Raw genomic sequence first — 14,777 nt, forward strand, 5'->3', positions numbered from 1 at the left:
AGGCCCGCCGACTATAGAGGACCTTGTCATTTGCCCCTTTTTAAATTCCTTTTGTTGGTGGGTGGGTTTTTGGGCGTTGGGTATTCATTATCGAACATTGGGACTTGGACTTTCGTCGTTGTGGACATTGGTTGGGGTTAGGGAGGGGGGTGGGTTAGGTCAGAGTGGGATAGTTTATTTTTGTTAGGGGATATTATATTTTATACTATTTACTTAAACATACAATGTTAATGTTTTGTGGTGGGTTACTGTTTTCCGAATTCAATCAAAGTTACATGGTTTGTTACTTTGTTTCCTTGCTGCTGCATGCCCGCAGCCAGTGTTTGATTTAAAAGAACTGCCGATTTTGTAACACACAAACCAATAGATGCAGTACCCCTCACCGAGTTATTTTTAATTGTCATAATAGTACTGTCAGTCTCTCCTCCTAGTCCATACCTCCCACCAAACGTATCTTACCTGTGATTGATGATGATGAAGTTCGGCACACTGATGGCTGCATGGTTGGTTTCCCAAATGAACGGAGAAGATGCTATTATTGTGGTGGTAGTAGTAGATTCTGGCAATAGCATTTGAAAAAAGAAAGAGAAAGTCACTTGACTGAGAGACTGTGGGAGGAGTAGTAGAACAAAGTAAACTACAGCATGGGTGGGCAAGCAGAAGAAGATCCTTGCACTGCCTTAGTTGAAATTCAATTAGTGTTGCTTTCACCACATCTGCCCCAGCAAGGGTGTGATCAATTGTTGGTGTACATTTAATATAGTCACATCACACCTCAATATAAATCACACAGCCCGGGGGAAGAGGGTTAGGAATTGATGAATGGATGGGAAGTGGGGTTTTGGGAAAGGTTTGAGAAAGAAAAACAGACAGTATGTAACAAAAGTAAAACACAATCTTGTAAGACGACCCTGATCCAATATCAAAGAAATCAAAGTATAAAGTGAGAAAAAGGAAATGCATGCATGCTGAGGAAGAGAACTTGATGGTTAATGATAATGAGTTGTACTTACTAACTATTACTACCCAATTAGACAGTACAGGGAAGAAATTATTAATATGAAATTTGCCTTGCCTGTCTGCCGCCCTCAGAGCTCAGACCGAACCAAATTACATGCTGTACCGGGCTTACTTTTATTTTTCAAGCTAGCAAAGGAAATGAAAAAATAGTTGTAGGGATCAATTACCAAACAAACCACAACACACAGTCGTAATGATTGAAGAGAAAAAAGGAATCAAATAAATTAAAAAACTAATGATGAATGATACTAAAGTTACTGTATTATCCTGGTCCAAATGTGGAGTTGCATCTTTCTCGTCATTCCTCTTGGTCCTCCCTTCCATGGACACTCCGCACATCAATCTTGGGTACCACTGCCTGCCTGATGCGGATTGGTAAGGTAAGTGTGAGTTGTTTCTCCCACTATAGCACAGGTTAAAGGCCGGCCTGTAAGTGTAGATGGAAAAACAAAAGGGGTATTGAAAAATAACTGGATTTAAAACAATAAACTCAATTACTTTTTTTTTTTTGCAAAAACAATTTTTATTGCATAATTCAATTACAATTGCCATCCGCAACGACCAGCATATTCTTGGTCTTCTCCCAGTAATAAACACCATTGCATAGTACAGTGTAGACCACTTCCAACTACCAATGCACTGCCCCCCCAACACTCCCCAATGCAAATACTCCCTCCCCCCACCCACATGTCAGTGTGCCATAACCGCAGGTACCGGGATAAGTCTGTCTCGTAATTAGCCGTGTGAGCGGCCGCGGGCTACTCCCCACCCCCATTGTCAGGCGCCAAGCAGAAAGGAGAAGGGAAGCCCTCCCACCCTCATGCGTGATCCGTCAGCAGCCTCTCCACCGCTACGCTGCTGCATGCTGCTCCAGTGCCCTCCTCCGCTTCTGAGCCCCACCCCCGGAGGTCAACCACTAGTGCTTCCCATGCATGTGCCAGGGCTAGCGCCTTTTCATCGTTTCCCCGCAGTGCTAGCTGCAACCTGAGCGTACTCTCGCTACCCGCCCATTTTGTGAAGGTAGCTCTCCACATCACAAAGCTGGGACCAGTTCTCGATTTCCAGTGTAGGGTAATTTCTCTTTTAGCCACCACCAGCCCTAAGTCGCAAAACTTACTTGTGACTTTCGTGCGCGATGTGTGGGGAAACCATAGCAGCAGACAGACTCCCATGTCCACCCCCAATTCCCGCCCCGTCACTTGGGTCAAGCAGTCAATGACCCCCCCCCCAGTAGCAGCTTAGGACGCCGCAGGACCAAAACATGTGCTTAAAGTCAGCCCCCTCCTCCCCACAGCGAGGGCACTGCGGAGTGGGACCCCCAAAATATTGAAATAAGTTAGCCGGCGTCAGATATGCCCTATGCAAGATAAAGTACTGCACCAATTGAAACCTGGCATTACGTGTGCTCTTCCAGGCCCGTCTCTGCAACTGGGGCCACGTCAAGTCCGGGATGGGCTTCCCGATGTCCAGTTCCCATTTCTCCTTCAGCGCACTCAAAGGGGCTAGGTGTTCCGTCGCCATTCTCTGATATAGGCAGGTAATGGCCTTGACTGTGCCTGCCGCCATGACCACATACTGACAGCCGGCAGCCGTCTGCAGTTCAGAGAGTCCCGCATTCCAGTGCTTTTGTAGAGCTGCCACCAGGGCCGCGTGGAGTAGATAGTCTCCCCTCGGGATCCCGAAGGAATCCTGCAGTCCCTGGAATGGCTGAAGCACTCCATTGAGGTACAGGTCCCCCACCATCTGGATCCCCAGGTCTTCCCACTGAGCCAGTCCCGACCAATCCCCGCCGTGGGGGAGGGCCGTGCACATACCCAATGGGATCTCCGGGGCGTAGGGGTGAACAGTGCCGACCCTCCGCAGGCTGCGGTTCCAACACAACCGGAGCGTTCGCTCCTCAAGCGTCAGTTGCGACAGCTCGAGTCGCTGCTGGAAGACAATAAAAGAGAGGACATGTCGCGGGATCACCCTGCCCTGTGGGCCTTCGGGGCCTCTAAACTCCCTAGCCACTGCCTGCGTGAGCCATTGCAGCTGGGCAGCCAAATAATACCACTCGAAATCGGGCACAGCACGCCCTCCCTCGGCTCTGGGCCGTCGCAGCGTGGCCAGCGCCACCCGTCGTCTGCCAGTTCCCCAGATAAAGCCCGTGATCATGGCGGTGAGCCTGCAGAAGAACGACACCGGCACCCAAATAGGGAGGGTACGGAAGAAATACAACAGTCGCGGGAGCGCCACCATCTTCACAAGTGCTACCCGCCCAGCTACCGAAAGTGGGAGGGTGCTCCAGAATCCAATACTGCCCGCCAGGCCTCTGATCGCCCTCCCTACATTCCCTTCCAACAGATCTTGTTGGGTACGGTAGATATGCACTCCCAGGTACGGCAGACAGCTAGCTTCACAGGGTGAGGGGGGTCCGCTCCCACTGTGTGACGGGGTACACACAAGTCTTGCCCCAGTTGACTTTCAGGCCCGACAAGTATCCGAAGTCCTTCAGTTGTGCCTTGGCGCCATGGAGGGCCCCTTCCACGTCAGCCAGGAAAAGCAGTAAATCATCTGCATAGAGGGAAATATAATGGGTTTCCCCCCGTAGTAGCAGCCCAGCGTATGCGCGTCCCAGTCGAGCATGGGCCGCCAGGGGCTCAACCGTCAGGGCAAACAACAAAGGCGATAACGAGCAACCCTGCCTCGTTCCCCTTCTTACTGGATAGGGGGCCGATATCGTGGTCCCCGTTCGCACCCTAGCCACCGAGTTAGCGTAAAGAAACCTCGTCCAGCGCACAAACCCATCCCCCAAGCCAAATTCCTGCAAGACCCTAAACAGGTAAGGCCACTCCACACTATCGAAGGCTTTCTCCATGTCAACCGACAGCGTCAGAGCGGCCGGGTAAGCCAGATAGTCCACTTCCATAACCCGCAACAGTCTCCGGATACACGTTGACGTGTCCCTGTCGAGGGATGAACCCAGCCTGATCAGGGTGTATCAAGGAGGGCATATGCGCCAACAATCTCGTGGCTAAGATTTTGCTCAGGATCTTATAGTCTACGGTGAGCATGGAGAGTGGACGATACGCTGTCCTGGCACTCGGGTCCCCTCCCTTCTTCAGGAGCGGTATAATCAGCGCCTCACGTGTTGAGGCTGGCAGCTGACCCTCCTTCCAGGCCTCCCGGTAGACTGACTGTAACTGTGGGGCAAGCAGGTCTGCATAGGCCGCATAGAACTCCACAGGGAGCCCATCGGTGCCCGGGGTTTTCTTGTGCGCCATATGTTTGATCGCCATACGAATCTCGCCTAGCGAGATATCCCCCCCAGCGCCTCCTTGAGAGTGGGGTCCAGTTTCAGTAAGTGGGCCGTTGTCAGGAAGTCCTCCAGTTCCCCAGGAGCGTCTTGCATGGTGTTAGTATAAAGGGCGGCATAATACGCCAAAAACTGACCATTGATCTCCCTCTGAGAGTATACTGTCACCCCCTCCCCAGTGGTCAGCGAAAGTATGGGAGAGCCAACAATAAACTCAATTACAGTGGAGTGCAAGAAGAGAAGACAAGACTCTTGAGAGAACACTTTCAGACTGAGGCAGGATAGGATACATAGTGTCTACTCTACAGCATTAAGCTACAACAACGGGACAGGACTCAGGAGCCAGCACAGCCACAGAACAGGAGAACCGCGGCACAGGCCAGGCACCCTACCCCTTACCTTACATTTTGACCGAGCCAGACAAATGGCATATGCACAGTGACTAAATCAATGTGCCACTGTCCCTCATACCACTACACTCTAGTCCAGTCCACACCACTACAGTTATGTTATGTTATGTCTGCTGTAGTTCTTGTTCAAACTGTTTACCTTTTAAGTCAGTCCATGAAACACAGTTATTCCATCAATTATCCACGATCCAACTGACTGACTGTGTGCAAAGATAGTATGCTCAGCAGCATCATGATGACCGTGTGGTACGTGTTCTCCAACACCAACTCAGTCTGTAGTGACTGATTAAGTTTATAATATATTCCATATTACAAAATTGCAACGGTTATTGGCCGGCACCTGCAGTGGTAGGAGTACAATGTGGTTATTAAACAACAAGGAAACATTGACTGTCACCTGACCTGAGTCACTTTTACTTTGTCGATAAAGTAGTATAGTTCGACTTCATGCACATTCATTCGTAGTCAGCAAGCATCCAATGCAATGCATGCCATCATTCACAATAATTACTCATTACCTGTCTTGCTGTTCTCTTTGGCTGTCAGATCTGATGCCTGCCTAGCCTTCTGACAGTCAGTGATGAGTTTCTTTCGGCTTGGAAACAAAGCGGAATATAGCTGGAGTCACAATTTACTTCTTATGGAGGGACTGTTAGAGGCAACATGTATTGTACTATTCTCCATCTCCATCCAATGTCTGGCTTGCTTGAAATGTTTTTAGGGAGAGTAAGGAAGATGGAGCAGGACCCTGAGGAGTAGAGTGGACAGTTATGCACAGATGTGCAACTCCAATAGGGAAATAAAAAGAGTAGACTGTTTATGGATTTGTTGTGATTAGATTTTGAACCAGAAAAACATATACACAGTCACACACAAATAAAGGAAGGGAGAACAATTTGAAAGCCTAGTTGTCAGGGAAGAGGAGCTCATCCTCAAACTCTGGTGGTTCGGACAGAAGTACGTCTAACAACCCACTACTTATGTCATCGAAGTCACTCTCCTCTTCCTGCTGTGATTCACGTATTTTGTACTCCGGTGGTATAAAGTGTTGATTCATTTTGATCATGGTTAACCTCTCCACGCTTTTGGGCGAGAGACTGGTCCTTTTCACAGTAACAATGGCACCAGCAGCACTGAAAACACGCTCTGAGGAGACACTTGCAACATGGCAAGCCACATACTTTATCACCAGCCTGCTGAGCACAGACCATTGGCTTCTTTTCCCATACCAATACACCAATGGGCTTTGCTCCATGAAGACCTCTGTTGTGTCATCTAGATAGGCCTGAACCATCCGCTCAATATTCAGGGGTGCTCCGATTTGCTTGGCCTCTTTTGCCTTTGCATCAGTCATGGACGTACAAAACCCTTTCCGTAGAAACCAATCACCTGCCGTTTTTTCAAATGTGGCTGATGATCCTGTTGGTACTGTTGATGTTATTGCTGGCAGTGTTGTTGACTGCTGGGAGGCAAACGCACTGCTCTCGGCCTCTGAAGTAGAACTTGACTCTGGGTGCCCTGCAGTACTTTTTCTGCCCTGGGGTGGCGGGCCTCTGATTAAGATCCGTTCGTTTTCAAAGTCAGTGGCTTCCTCAGCTATCAAAGTTTTGTACTTGGCAACATCCACTTCTGAAAAAGGAATTACTTCATTACTACTCAGCAATAATTTGTAACATGGATCCAAAATTGAGGCAGTTATGTAATGTCGATGTGACACAATGTTATTTTGAATCCTTGTATTGTCAGATAAGCGAGCGGCTAAGGTGTCCGCCAAATAATATGCGTCTACTTTGTCATCCACACCTGCGTACATTTCTGACACCTCTTTCAGCTCTTGCTCTAGCATGTACAACAATGGGATAGCTTGGCCCATAATACAGTCCTCCCTGCTCACTTCACGTGTGAAGACCTCAAAAGGAAGTATCATCTCTGTCAGGCATTTGACGAGGTCCCATTGGGCCATCTCAACGGTCATGCCTTTCACAGTAGGATCTCCTGATCTTTTCATGACATAAGCATTGAGTGGTATGTACTGCTCAAACAGACGCTCAAGCATGTAATAAGTTGAGTTCCAACGTGTTGGGACCTCCTGGATGAGTGCTTTGAAGGGCATTTGAGGCTCATGTTGAATGACCCTCAGCTGCTTCCGGGCTTTAAAAGAATGGTTGAAATGTGCGTATATTCTTCTGCAGGTGGTCAGTAAGCTGCTGACTTTGCTTTCATTTTTCAGAAAGTCTTGAACAACAATGTTAATGCAGTGTGCCAAACACAGGACCCTGAAATAGCCACCATCTTTCATGGCCCTAACTACATTACTGCCATTGTCCGTGGCAACAAAACCAATGGTAAGCCCTCTTGGTCACAGCCACTCAAACACCTTGCTGTTAAACTCATCCAAAATGTTGGCAGAAGTATGAGATTTCTCCATGGCTACAGTTGCATGTTTGTGAGTGTCTTTAAAAATCTCAGCGGTGTCAACAACACCGTCAGATATCTTATCTTTAACACCCATAAAAGAGACCCAGTGTGCAGTGATGCACATGTAATCAGTGGCTTGGCAACTGGTCCACATGTCTGTTGTCAGGTGTATACTCTGAACAGCACTCTGTTTTAAGGCTTTTCCAAGCAATTCCAGCACGTCGTGATGTAGTGCTGGAACAGCAACTCTTGCGAAATAGTAGCAGCTGGGAACTTTCCATTTTGGGCAGATGGTGGTCACAAATTCAAGAAAACCCACCCCTTCAACAAAAGAAAAAGGGAGAAGGTCCAGTGCTAACATTTTAGCCAGCTTCGCATTGTACAAACGTGCTATTGGGTGGTTGCGTTCGTACTGCCCCTCCGGCCTAGTAAACATGCTAAGAATGGTAGGCTGCATGGTATTCCTTCCTGTGCTCAACGTCGCACTTTTTTGGAAAGCAATACTCCTTGGTGTCTCAGGCTGACTCTTACTCTTGTGTCAATGAGATGTGCCTGAGGATGTGGGCGTTACCACTGCAGTGCTGGGTACAGGTCTACTTTGTGTACCACTACCACAGAGAATGTCTCCCTCATCTTCCTGTTCCACCGTGACCGGACTTTCTACTCGTTTATGCCCAACAGCAATGGTTCCAGTTTTTATGAGACTAAGGTGCTCCTCCCACTGGATTGCGTGGTGTTTTCTCAGATGGGTCATTTGGCCTCCGGTACCATAGTTTGTACCAAGCTTACCACGACTAACAGAGGTATGACAAACGGAGCATATAGCAATGTTCTCCTCCTTTCCGCTAACCGTGAAGAAGTGCCGCACTGGGGAGCTTAACTTTTGTCTCCTGCTGGAGGTGCCACTTCCAATGCCGGATAAACTGGAGGGTGTGTGATGAATTTGACTCTGTCCAGTACCACTACCTACTTCTGCTGAGGTGGTGCTTGTGCTGGATGTAGGACGCTGCCGGCCCTTTGCTAATGTAAATATGGAAGCTGGAGGTCGCGTTGGTGTTACCTGCTTTGGAGGTATGCGTGCTACATCCCTCGCAGCCATTTTGGATAGTGTAAAAATGTTGGTCTCCATCTCCTCAGGCCCGGGAGTGATGTTCGTGATGACTGGCTCATCACCATCATCATCATCATCATCATCCTGCTCTTCTACATCAACCTCCATGAGTGTAAGGCGTTCTGGAACCTTCCTTTTCCCATGCCTGCTCTTGTGACGTGTTTCCCTCTCAGACTCAGGTTGTGGCTTCCAAGTGGCATCTAGACCATCAGAAGGGGGGCTTGGTGAAAAACTTGATGTACTAACCCTCCTTTTCCTTGCTGGGGATTTGGAAGCCAATGGAACTTCTGAATGAGTAGCTTCCTCTTCTTCCTCTGCATGAGGCTCAATTTCCTGAACTGCCCCTACTTCGGGAGGAACTACAGCTACTACTGCAGGCGGTGGTTGCGGCTGTTGACCACTTATCTGCTGTGTTCCCTCCTGCGTTGATTGTGTACTACTTTGAGATAGCGATAAGTTTAGTTCAGGCTCAGCATCACTGCTTTCCACCATAAGGCTGGCTACCTCTTCCACACTCATCTGCTTGGGCCTGGGTTGGGCCCACTGATGTGGAGGTGCTGCCCCCAGCTTGGCCCCCCGACACCGCTGCTGCAAGCGTCATTTTTGGTGTCCCAAAAAAGGTTTTGGGAGGCACACCAGACTTAGTGACACTTCCTTCTTCTTCTGTTCCTTCTTCTCCATGGCAACTTTCTTGGTACCGGAGGACCTGCTACCTGCTTTCTTTGGGGGCATCTTCTTCAGATGTCAAAACAGCACTCAGTTGCACAAGTTGCAGAGATGCCTGGTCAGGTCACTCACACGTCACGTCGTGTACAGCAGCAGGACGTCGGTCTGGCACCACAACGGTCAATGATGATGACACACCTCCTCCGTCTTTTGTGCACCTAAAAGCAAAAAAGCCAGAAGAACATCAGTCAAAAGATAAATAATATAATATATAACTTCTTAGTGTCTGGTGGGTGGTCACAATTATTAAATTTTATGAAGTCAGTGAACAACAACAGTATAGCCATTTATGAGACTGAGAAGGCCAGGGCTCCTGGTGTACTTGTACTGTGTACACTCAGGAAGAAGAATAGCACATAACATAAACATAAATGTAGTGTAGCCTGTTTGCCCTAAACAAAAATTTGTGCATCTTATGGGATGGATGCAGCATCAGGGAGCAACAACAACGAACATATACACATAAAAACTATAGGCATTTATTTACAACACCCAAAAAGTGAAATGTACCCCCGAAAAAAAGTAAAGCCCACATTTTACAATTCAATCCAAAGCCATACATGATGTTGAAATTTAACGCACAACACAAAAACAGTTGTTTAAATTCCATGCACCTGTGATGATTGATGAGTAGTACCCCTGGGCCTACTGTACGACTAGGCCACAAGCTTGGAGGCCTATGGAAAAAGCACAGTGGCTGGTACCACAAAATGGCCACCACCACATGGCCAGGCCACTCACAAAAACAAGAAAAGGTCAGGAATACAAGACAGACAATGCAGGCCTATTGCAAAAGCACAATGCCTGCCTTCACAAAATGGCCGCCACACACATGCTCAGGGCACCCACCACAATAATAACAAAAAAGTGATTACAAAGGACAGGAACAGGAAGTTGTAGTCTCTGTGGAACTTACTTCCTCTCCTAAAAATGTTTTTAAAAAAATAAAAGTGACCCCGTGCTCCAAAACTACAGCAGAATGACAACCTGAGGAGTTTTTTTAGCAAAATGCACAAAATCTGCGTTTTCGAGAAGGATTTATGTTGCTCGCGAGATATTGTATGCCAGATTGCAAACACTGCGAGTTCGGGATCGCAAACTGTACAAAAAGGCTTTATCGCGTGCGCGAACAAGCATATTGAGAGCGGGAAAATGACAAAAACTGTAAGTCCGCATTGTCGCGCTGTGCAGAGTTACCAAACGTACACAAACTGAATCCCTAGGGTTACCTAATGGCTGAAAAGCCCTATTTATTTAACACACACCCAAAAACTGCCATTCCACCCAAAAAAACACCTTTTGCAAGTCAATCCAAAGCCATCCATGGTGTAAAAATTCAACGGACAACACAAACTGTTTTTATGCACCCATGATTTGAGGATGACTACCTCTGGGCCTACTGGCAGACTAGGCCACAAGCTTGGAACAGAATGGCAAAAGCAAGCACACTGCTTGGATGGTTCCACAAAATGGCCGCTACCCACCCACAACAACAAGAAATGGAAGACAGACAATGTAAGTCTATGGCAAAAGCACAATGCCTGCCTTCACAAAACGTCCGCCACACACAAGGCCAGGACACAACAACAAGCGTAAGCCAAGGGGAACAAAGAATAGAAATGCAGGCCTTTATGGAAAAAGAAGCACACACTACTAAACTACCACCACAAAATTGCCACAAGCCACATGGCCACTCACAGTCACAACAGGCCATGGAAAACAATGAACTGAAGCAGGCCTATATATGACTGGACAAAGGAGGCCTGCTAAACAACACAGCTTTAATACAAAAATGAAAATCAACAGGGCTACGAAAGGATTGGAAAGAAGTTACACATCAAGCACACACATCCAACAAAGGTATTTCACACACACACACACAAAAAGTGAAATACACTACCGCCACATTTAGCATTTCAATCCTATGCCATCCATGCCCTACATGATGTTGAGATTCAACAGACAACACGAAACATGGACCCATGGGTACCCTACTGGCTGAAATTGCAGATAAAACCAACTAGGCCCCTATTGAAACTAGTACAGGCCACCCACAACAATAATTTTAAAAAAAAATATGAAAATCCCAAAAAAATGTAGGAACAAACAAGCACCAATGAAACAAACACACCAATTCTCCAACTTACTTCTAGTAAATTAAATCTCAAATCAAAAAATCCTCAAATAAATCCAATCCAATGGTATGATGCAGCAGACAGACACAAAAAGTGATCCTTCCAGCTCCAAATCCAAATGAACGTGAACAGCACATGGACAAAGCACTGGGAGGAGCCTGCAGGACAGGAACCGGAAGTTGGAGACTCAGGTGCACTTCCTTCCTCTTGAAAAAAAGAGTAAAAAAAAATTAAAGGACTCCTTACACAAAAGACTACAGCAAAATCACAATCTGAGGAGTTTTTCTGAGCAAAATTATCATTTTAGAGAAGGTTTTATGAAGCTCGCAAGATATTCTTCGCCAGATTGTAGTTTTTGCATGTTCGGGATCGCGATCTTACCAAGACAGCCGCCGGAAGTCAGCTCGCGCGTCCAAATGACGTGTTAGCGTTCGCACACTCTCGTGGGCTTGGGCAGCCATATTACAAATCTCGTGGCACACGCGAACGGACAGAAAAGCGAGTTGGCGAACGCAGAATCACGGTAAGACGTTACCGTGCACGCGAGAATGAATATTGAGCGCGCGAGGAAGCAAAACCACTACGCTACACGCTAGATTGTGCAGCAATCTGCAACTTCGCGCTCTACGCGAATCGCGAAGTTGCCTAAACTTCGCAAGCTCCGCGAACGGAGCGTAGTTCAACGCCCAGGCTTAGTTCTCTCCTGATAACAGGTGAGTAAATTGGAATTCGTAGTTCGGCTGATTTTATAGGAATATTTGTACGTTTCAAAAATGGACACTTTTCTGCTGAAAACCACACAATTGTTTCCTATGCAAAGGAAATACAAGTTACTGGTAAGTACACTTAAAATTACTTTTCAGGGTCAGTGTTGGTCTAAAAGATGCAGCCCTGGGTTCTCTCCTGATAACAGGTGAGTAAATCGGAATTCGTAGTCCGGCTGATTTTAGAGGAATATTTGTACAATGGTAAAGGAAGGGGGCGGGGCCTGAGGTGACGTGTGCAAACACGCCCTGTGGCGCGTTTTAAGTTGGGGAATTAATTCCTCTTCAATCCTGCGGTCCCCTGTGGGCCAACTAGCCCACCAGGTACATCCAGAATGCGCCAGGGAGATGCGTTGCAGAGAGGTGTTCAGAGGCCACGCCCCTTTTTACAACACTCTGCAACGCAGCTCCGTGGCGCTTCCAGGAGGTACCTGGTGGGCCTGACCCCAATTTTCATATTTGAAAAAAAAAAATCCCATCCCATCCCAAAAGCCATAATTTGCCCCGGGACCCCATCCCCCGGGGCATGGGCCTTTTTTTTAAACATTTTTTATGGAGGGTGGCTATGTAGCCCCCCTCCTCTGGCCACTTTAAGGCCCCTGGGACCCCATCCCCCGGGGCCGGCCATTGTATTTGTTTTTTTATTTAATGGGGGAGGGGGGGGTGTGAGGCCCCCCTCCCTGGCCACTTCTGGCCCCAGGGACCCCATCCCCTGGGGCCTGGCCTCTCGTTGGAGACTGTGGGGGGGTCCCGAATCCCCCCACGGACCCAGCCGGCTCCCCGCCTCCTGCGGGAGCCGGCATTGCTTTTCCACATGGGGAGCAGCTAACATGCTGCCCCCATGTGGAAAAGCAATCTGCTTTGCTTCATTGAAGTGAGAGCTCTCGCTTCAATGAAGCAAAGCAGTTTGCAATGGCAGGGTGGGAGCTGCGAGGCTCCCGCCCTGCCATTGCAAATGGCAGTGTCCCGGGGTGGACACTGCAGGAGCTGGCCCTGGGGGGTGGCAGTCCCCAGGGCCAATACAAGGCTCCAGGAGCGGGGCCGCATGGCCCCCCTCCAACATGTACTAGTTGCCCCGGGGGGTGGAGGTCCCCGGGGCTGGGGGGTCTGAGAGCCCCCCCACATCAAATGATTTAAAGCCCCGGGGGGTGGAGGTCCCCGAGGCTGGGGGGGCTGCGAGCTCCCCCACCTATGGTAACGAAGCCCCAGGGGGTGGCAGTCCCCGGGGCTGCAGGGGGGTCGTGAGCCCCCCGCATATACAATCTTGGAGCGGTGTGGGGGGGATTGGGACCCCCACACCTTTTTTTTAAATTATGTCCCGGGATTTGGCTCCTGGGGGCAAATTCGTATTTTTTTTTTTTCGGCTGAAATTCGTGCTGGGTGCACAAATCTCGCCGATTTTGATTTTTTAAAAATTCTTTTTTTGGCCCTGGGGGTCCTTATGGGACCCCCTGAGCAGGCCTAGGGGGTCAGAGTGTTTCTACCCTACCCCCTTGTCACGTTTTTCACGTTTGTTTTTTAGGTTTCTTGTGCCTCGGTTCTACCGAGGCACAAGATGGCTTGCGAACACTTCCTGATCTGGAGTGTTGACAGCCAATTAGAATACAGCTCATGCACGTCAGGGTGCGCGCTGGATGCGGGGAGGGTGCGCGGATCCTCCGAGGCCATAGATATATCTATCTTTTTAACTCTAATTTTCTCAGGAACTACTGAACGGATTTACACCATTTAAGCAAAAGGCACGAGTCTGAACTGAGGACTACCTCTTTGCCAAATTTGGTGTAATTCCGTTCAGCAGTTCGGGCTGTAGCTGCGTCAACAGGTCCTATGGGAAAATGCATGGGGAAAACGCGTTTTTTGGACCCCCCTTTTTTCTCGGCCCCCGCTTGACAAATCACCGTGAAGTTTTCAGGGTAGGAGCGGACCAGAGCTGGCCAAAAGATTGGAAAATTTTGCGAAGATTCGTCAATCGGCGCTAACGTTATTCCAAATAGAATGTTGCGGATTTCCTATGGAAAATAGGTCCTAACTATATCTAGGTAATATATGGCAGCACAGCAAAAGCAATAAAAATTCGCACAAGATAAGAGGAGTCCGTTTCCATTTTTTGGATTCAGCAGTGCAAGAATCAGCGACAAAAAGGACAAACCTAATATATATATATATATATATATATATATATATATATATATATATATATATATATTACCTACTGGCGGTCGCCAGTAGGTAGTTATAGTTAGGACCACGTTTCCATAGGAAATCCGCAACATTCTATTTTGAATAACTTTGGCGCCGGTTGACGAATCCTCGCGAATTTTTCAAAATAGGTGGGGCGCTACGCTCCGCTCCTACCCTGAAAGTCTCGGGGGGATTCGTCAAGCGGGGGCTGAGATAAAAGGGGGGTCCAAAACGCGTTTTTCCCATGCATTTTTCCATAGGACCTTTAGACACAGCTACAGCCCGAACGGCTGAACAGACTTACTTGAAATTTGGCAGAGAGGTAGTCCTCAGGTCAAGGAAGTGCCTTTTGTAGGTTTGGTGTAAATCTGTTCAGTAGATTCTGAGAAAATAGCCTTTAAATCAATATATATATCTGAGCCAGCTTACGGTGCGCTTACGGTGCGCTTACCGTACGCGTACGGTGGCGTGCGCGAGCGCGATTCTGATTGGCCCTTAGATCTTAGTAAACATTCGAATCGGTCGAAACCAGGAAGCGGCGGCCGCCATTTTCTCTCTCGCACTCTGACAGGGGGTTGAAAAAGCAAGTGCAAAAACATGTAAAGGGGCTGTTTACACAGCTCCCAAGCACCTAGCCATGTCGAGGGAGTCCCCAACGATCCCCCAAGTGAAAAAAGGCAATTTTAATTTTTTCGAAAATTTCGCCGATTACGCTTA

The sequence above is a fragment of the Triturus cristatus genome, chromosome 3_1 (assembly GCF_964204655.1).
Source record: "Triturus cristatus chromosome 3_1, aTriCri1.1, whole genome shotgun sequence".
Lineage (NCBI taxonomy): Eukaryota > Metazoa > Chordata > Amphibia > Caudata > Salamandridae > Triturus > Triturus cristatus.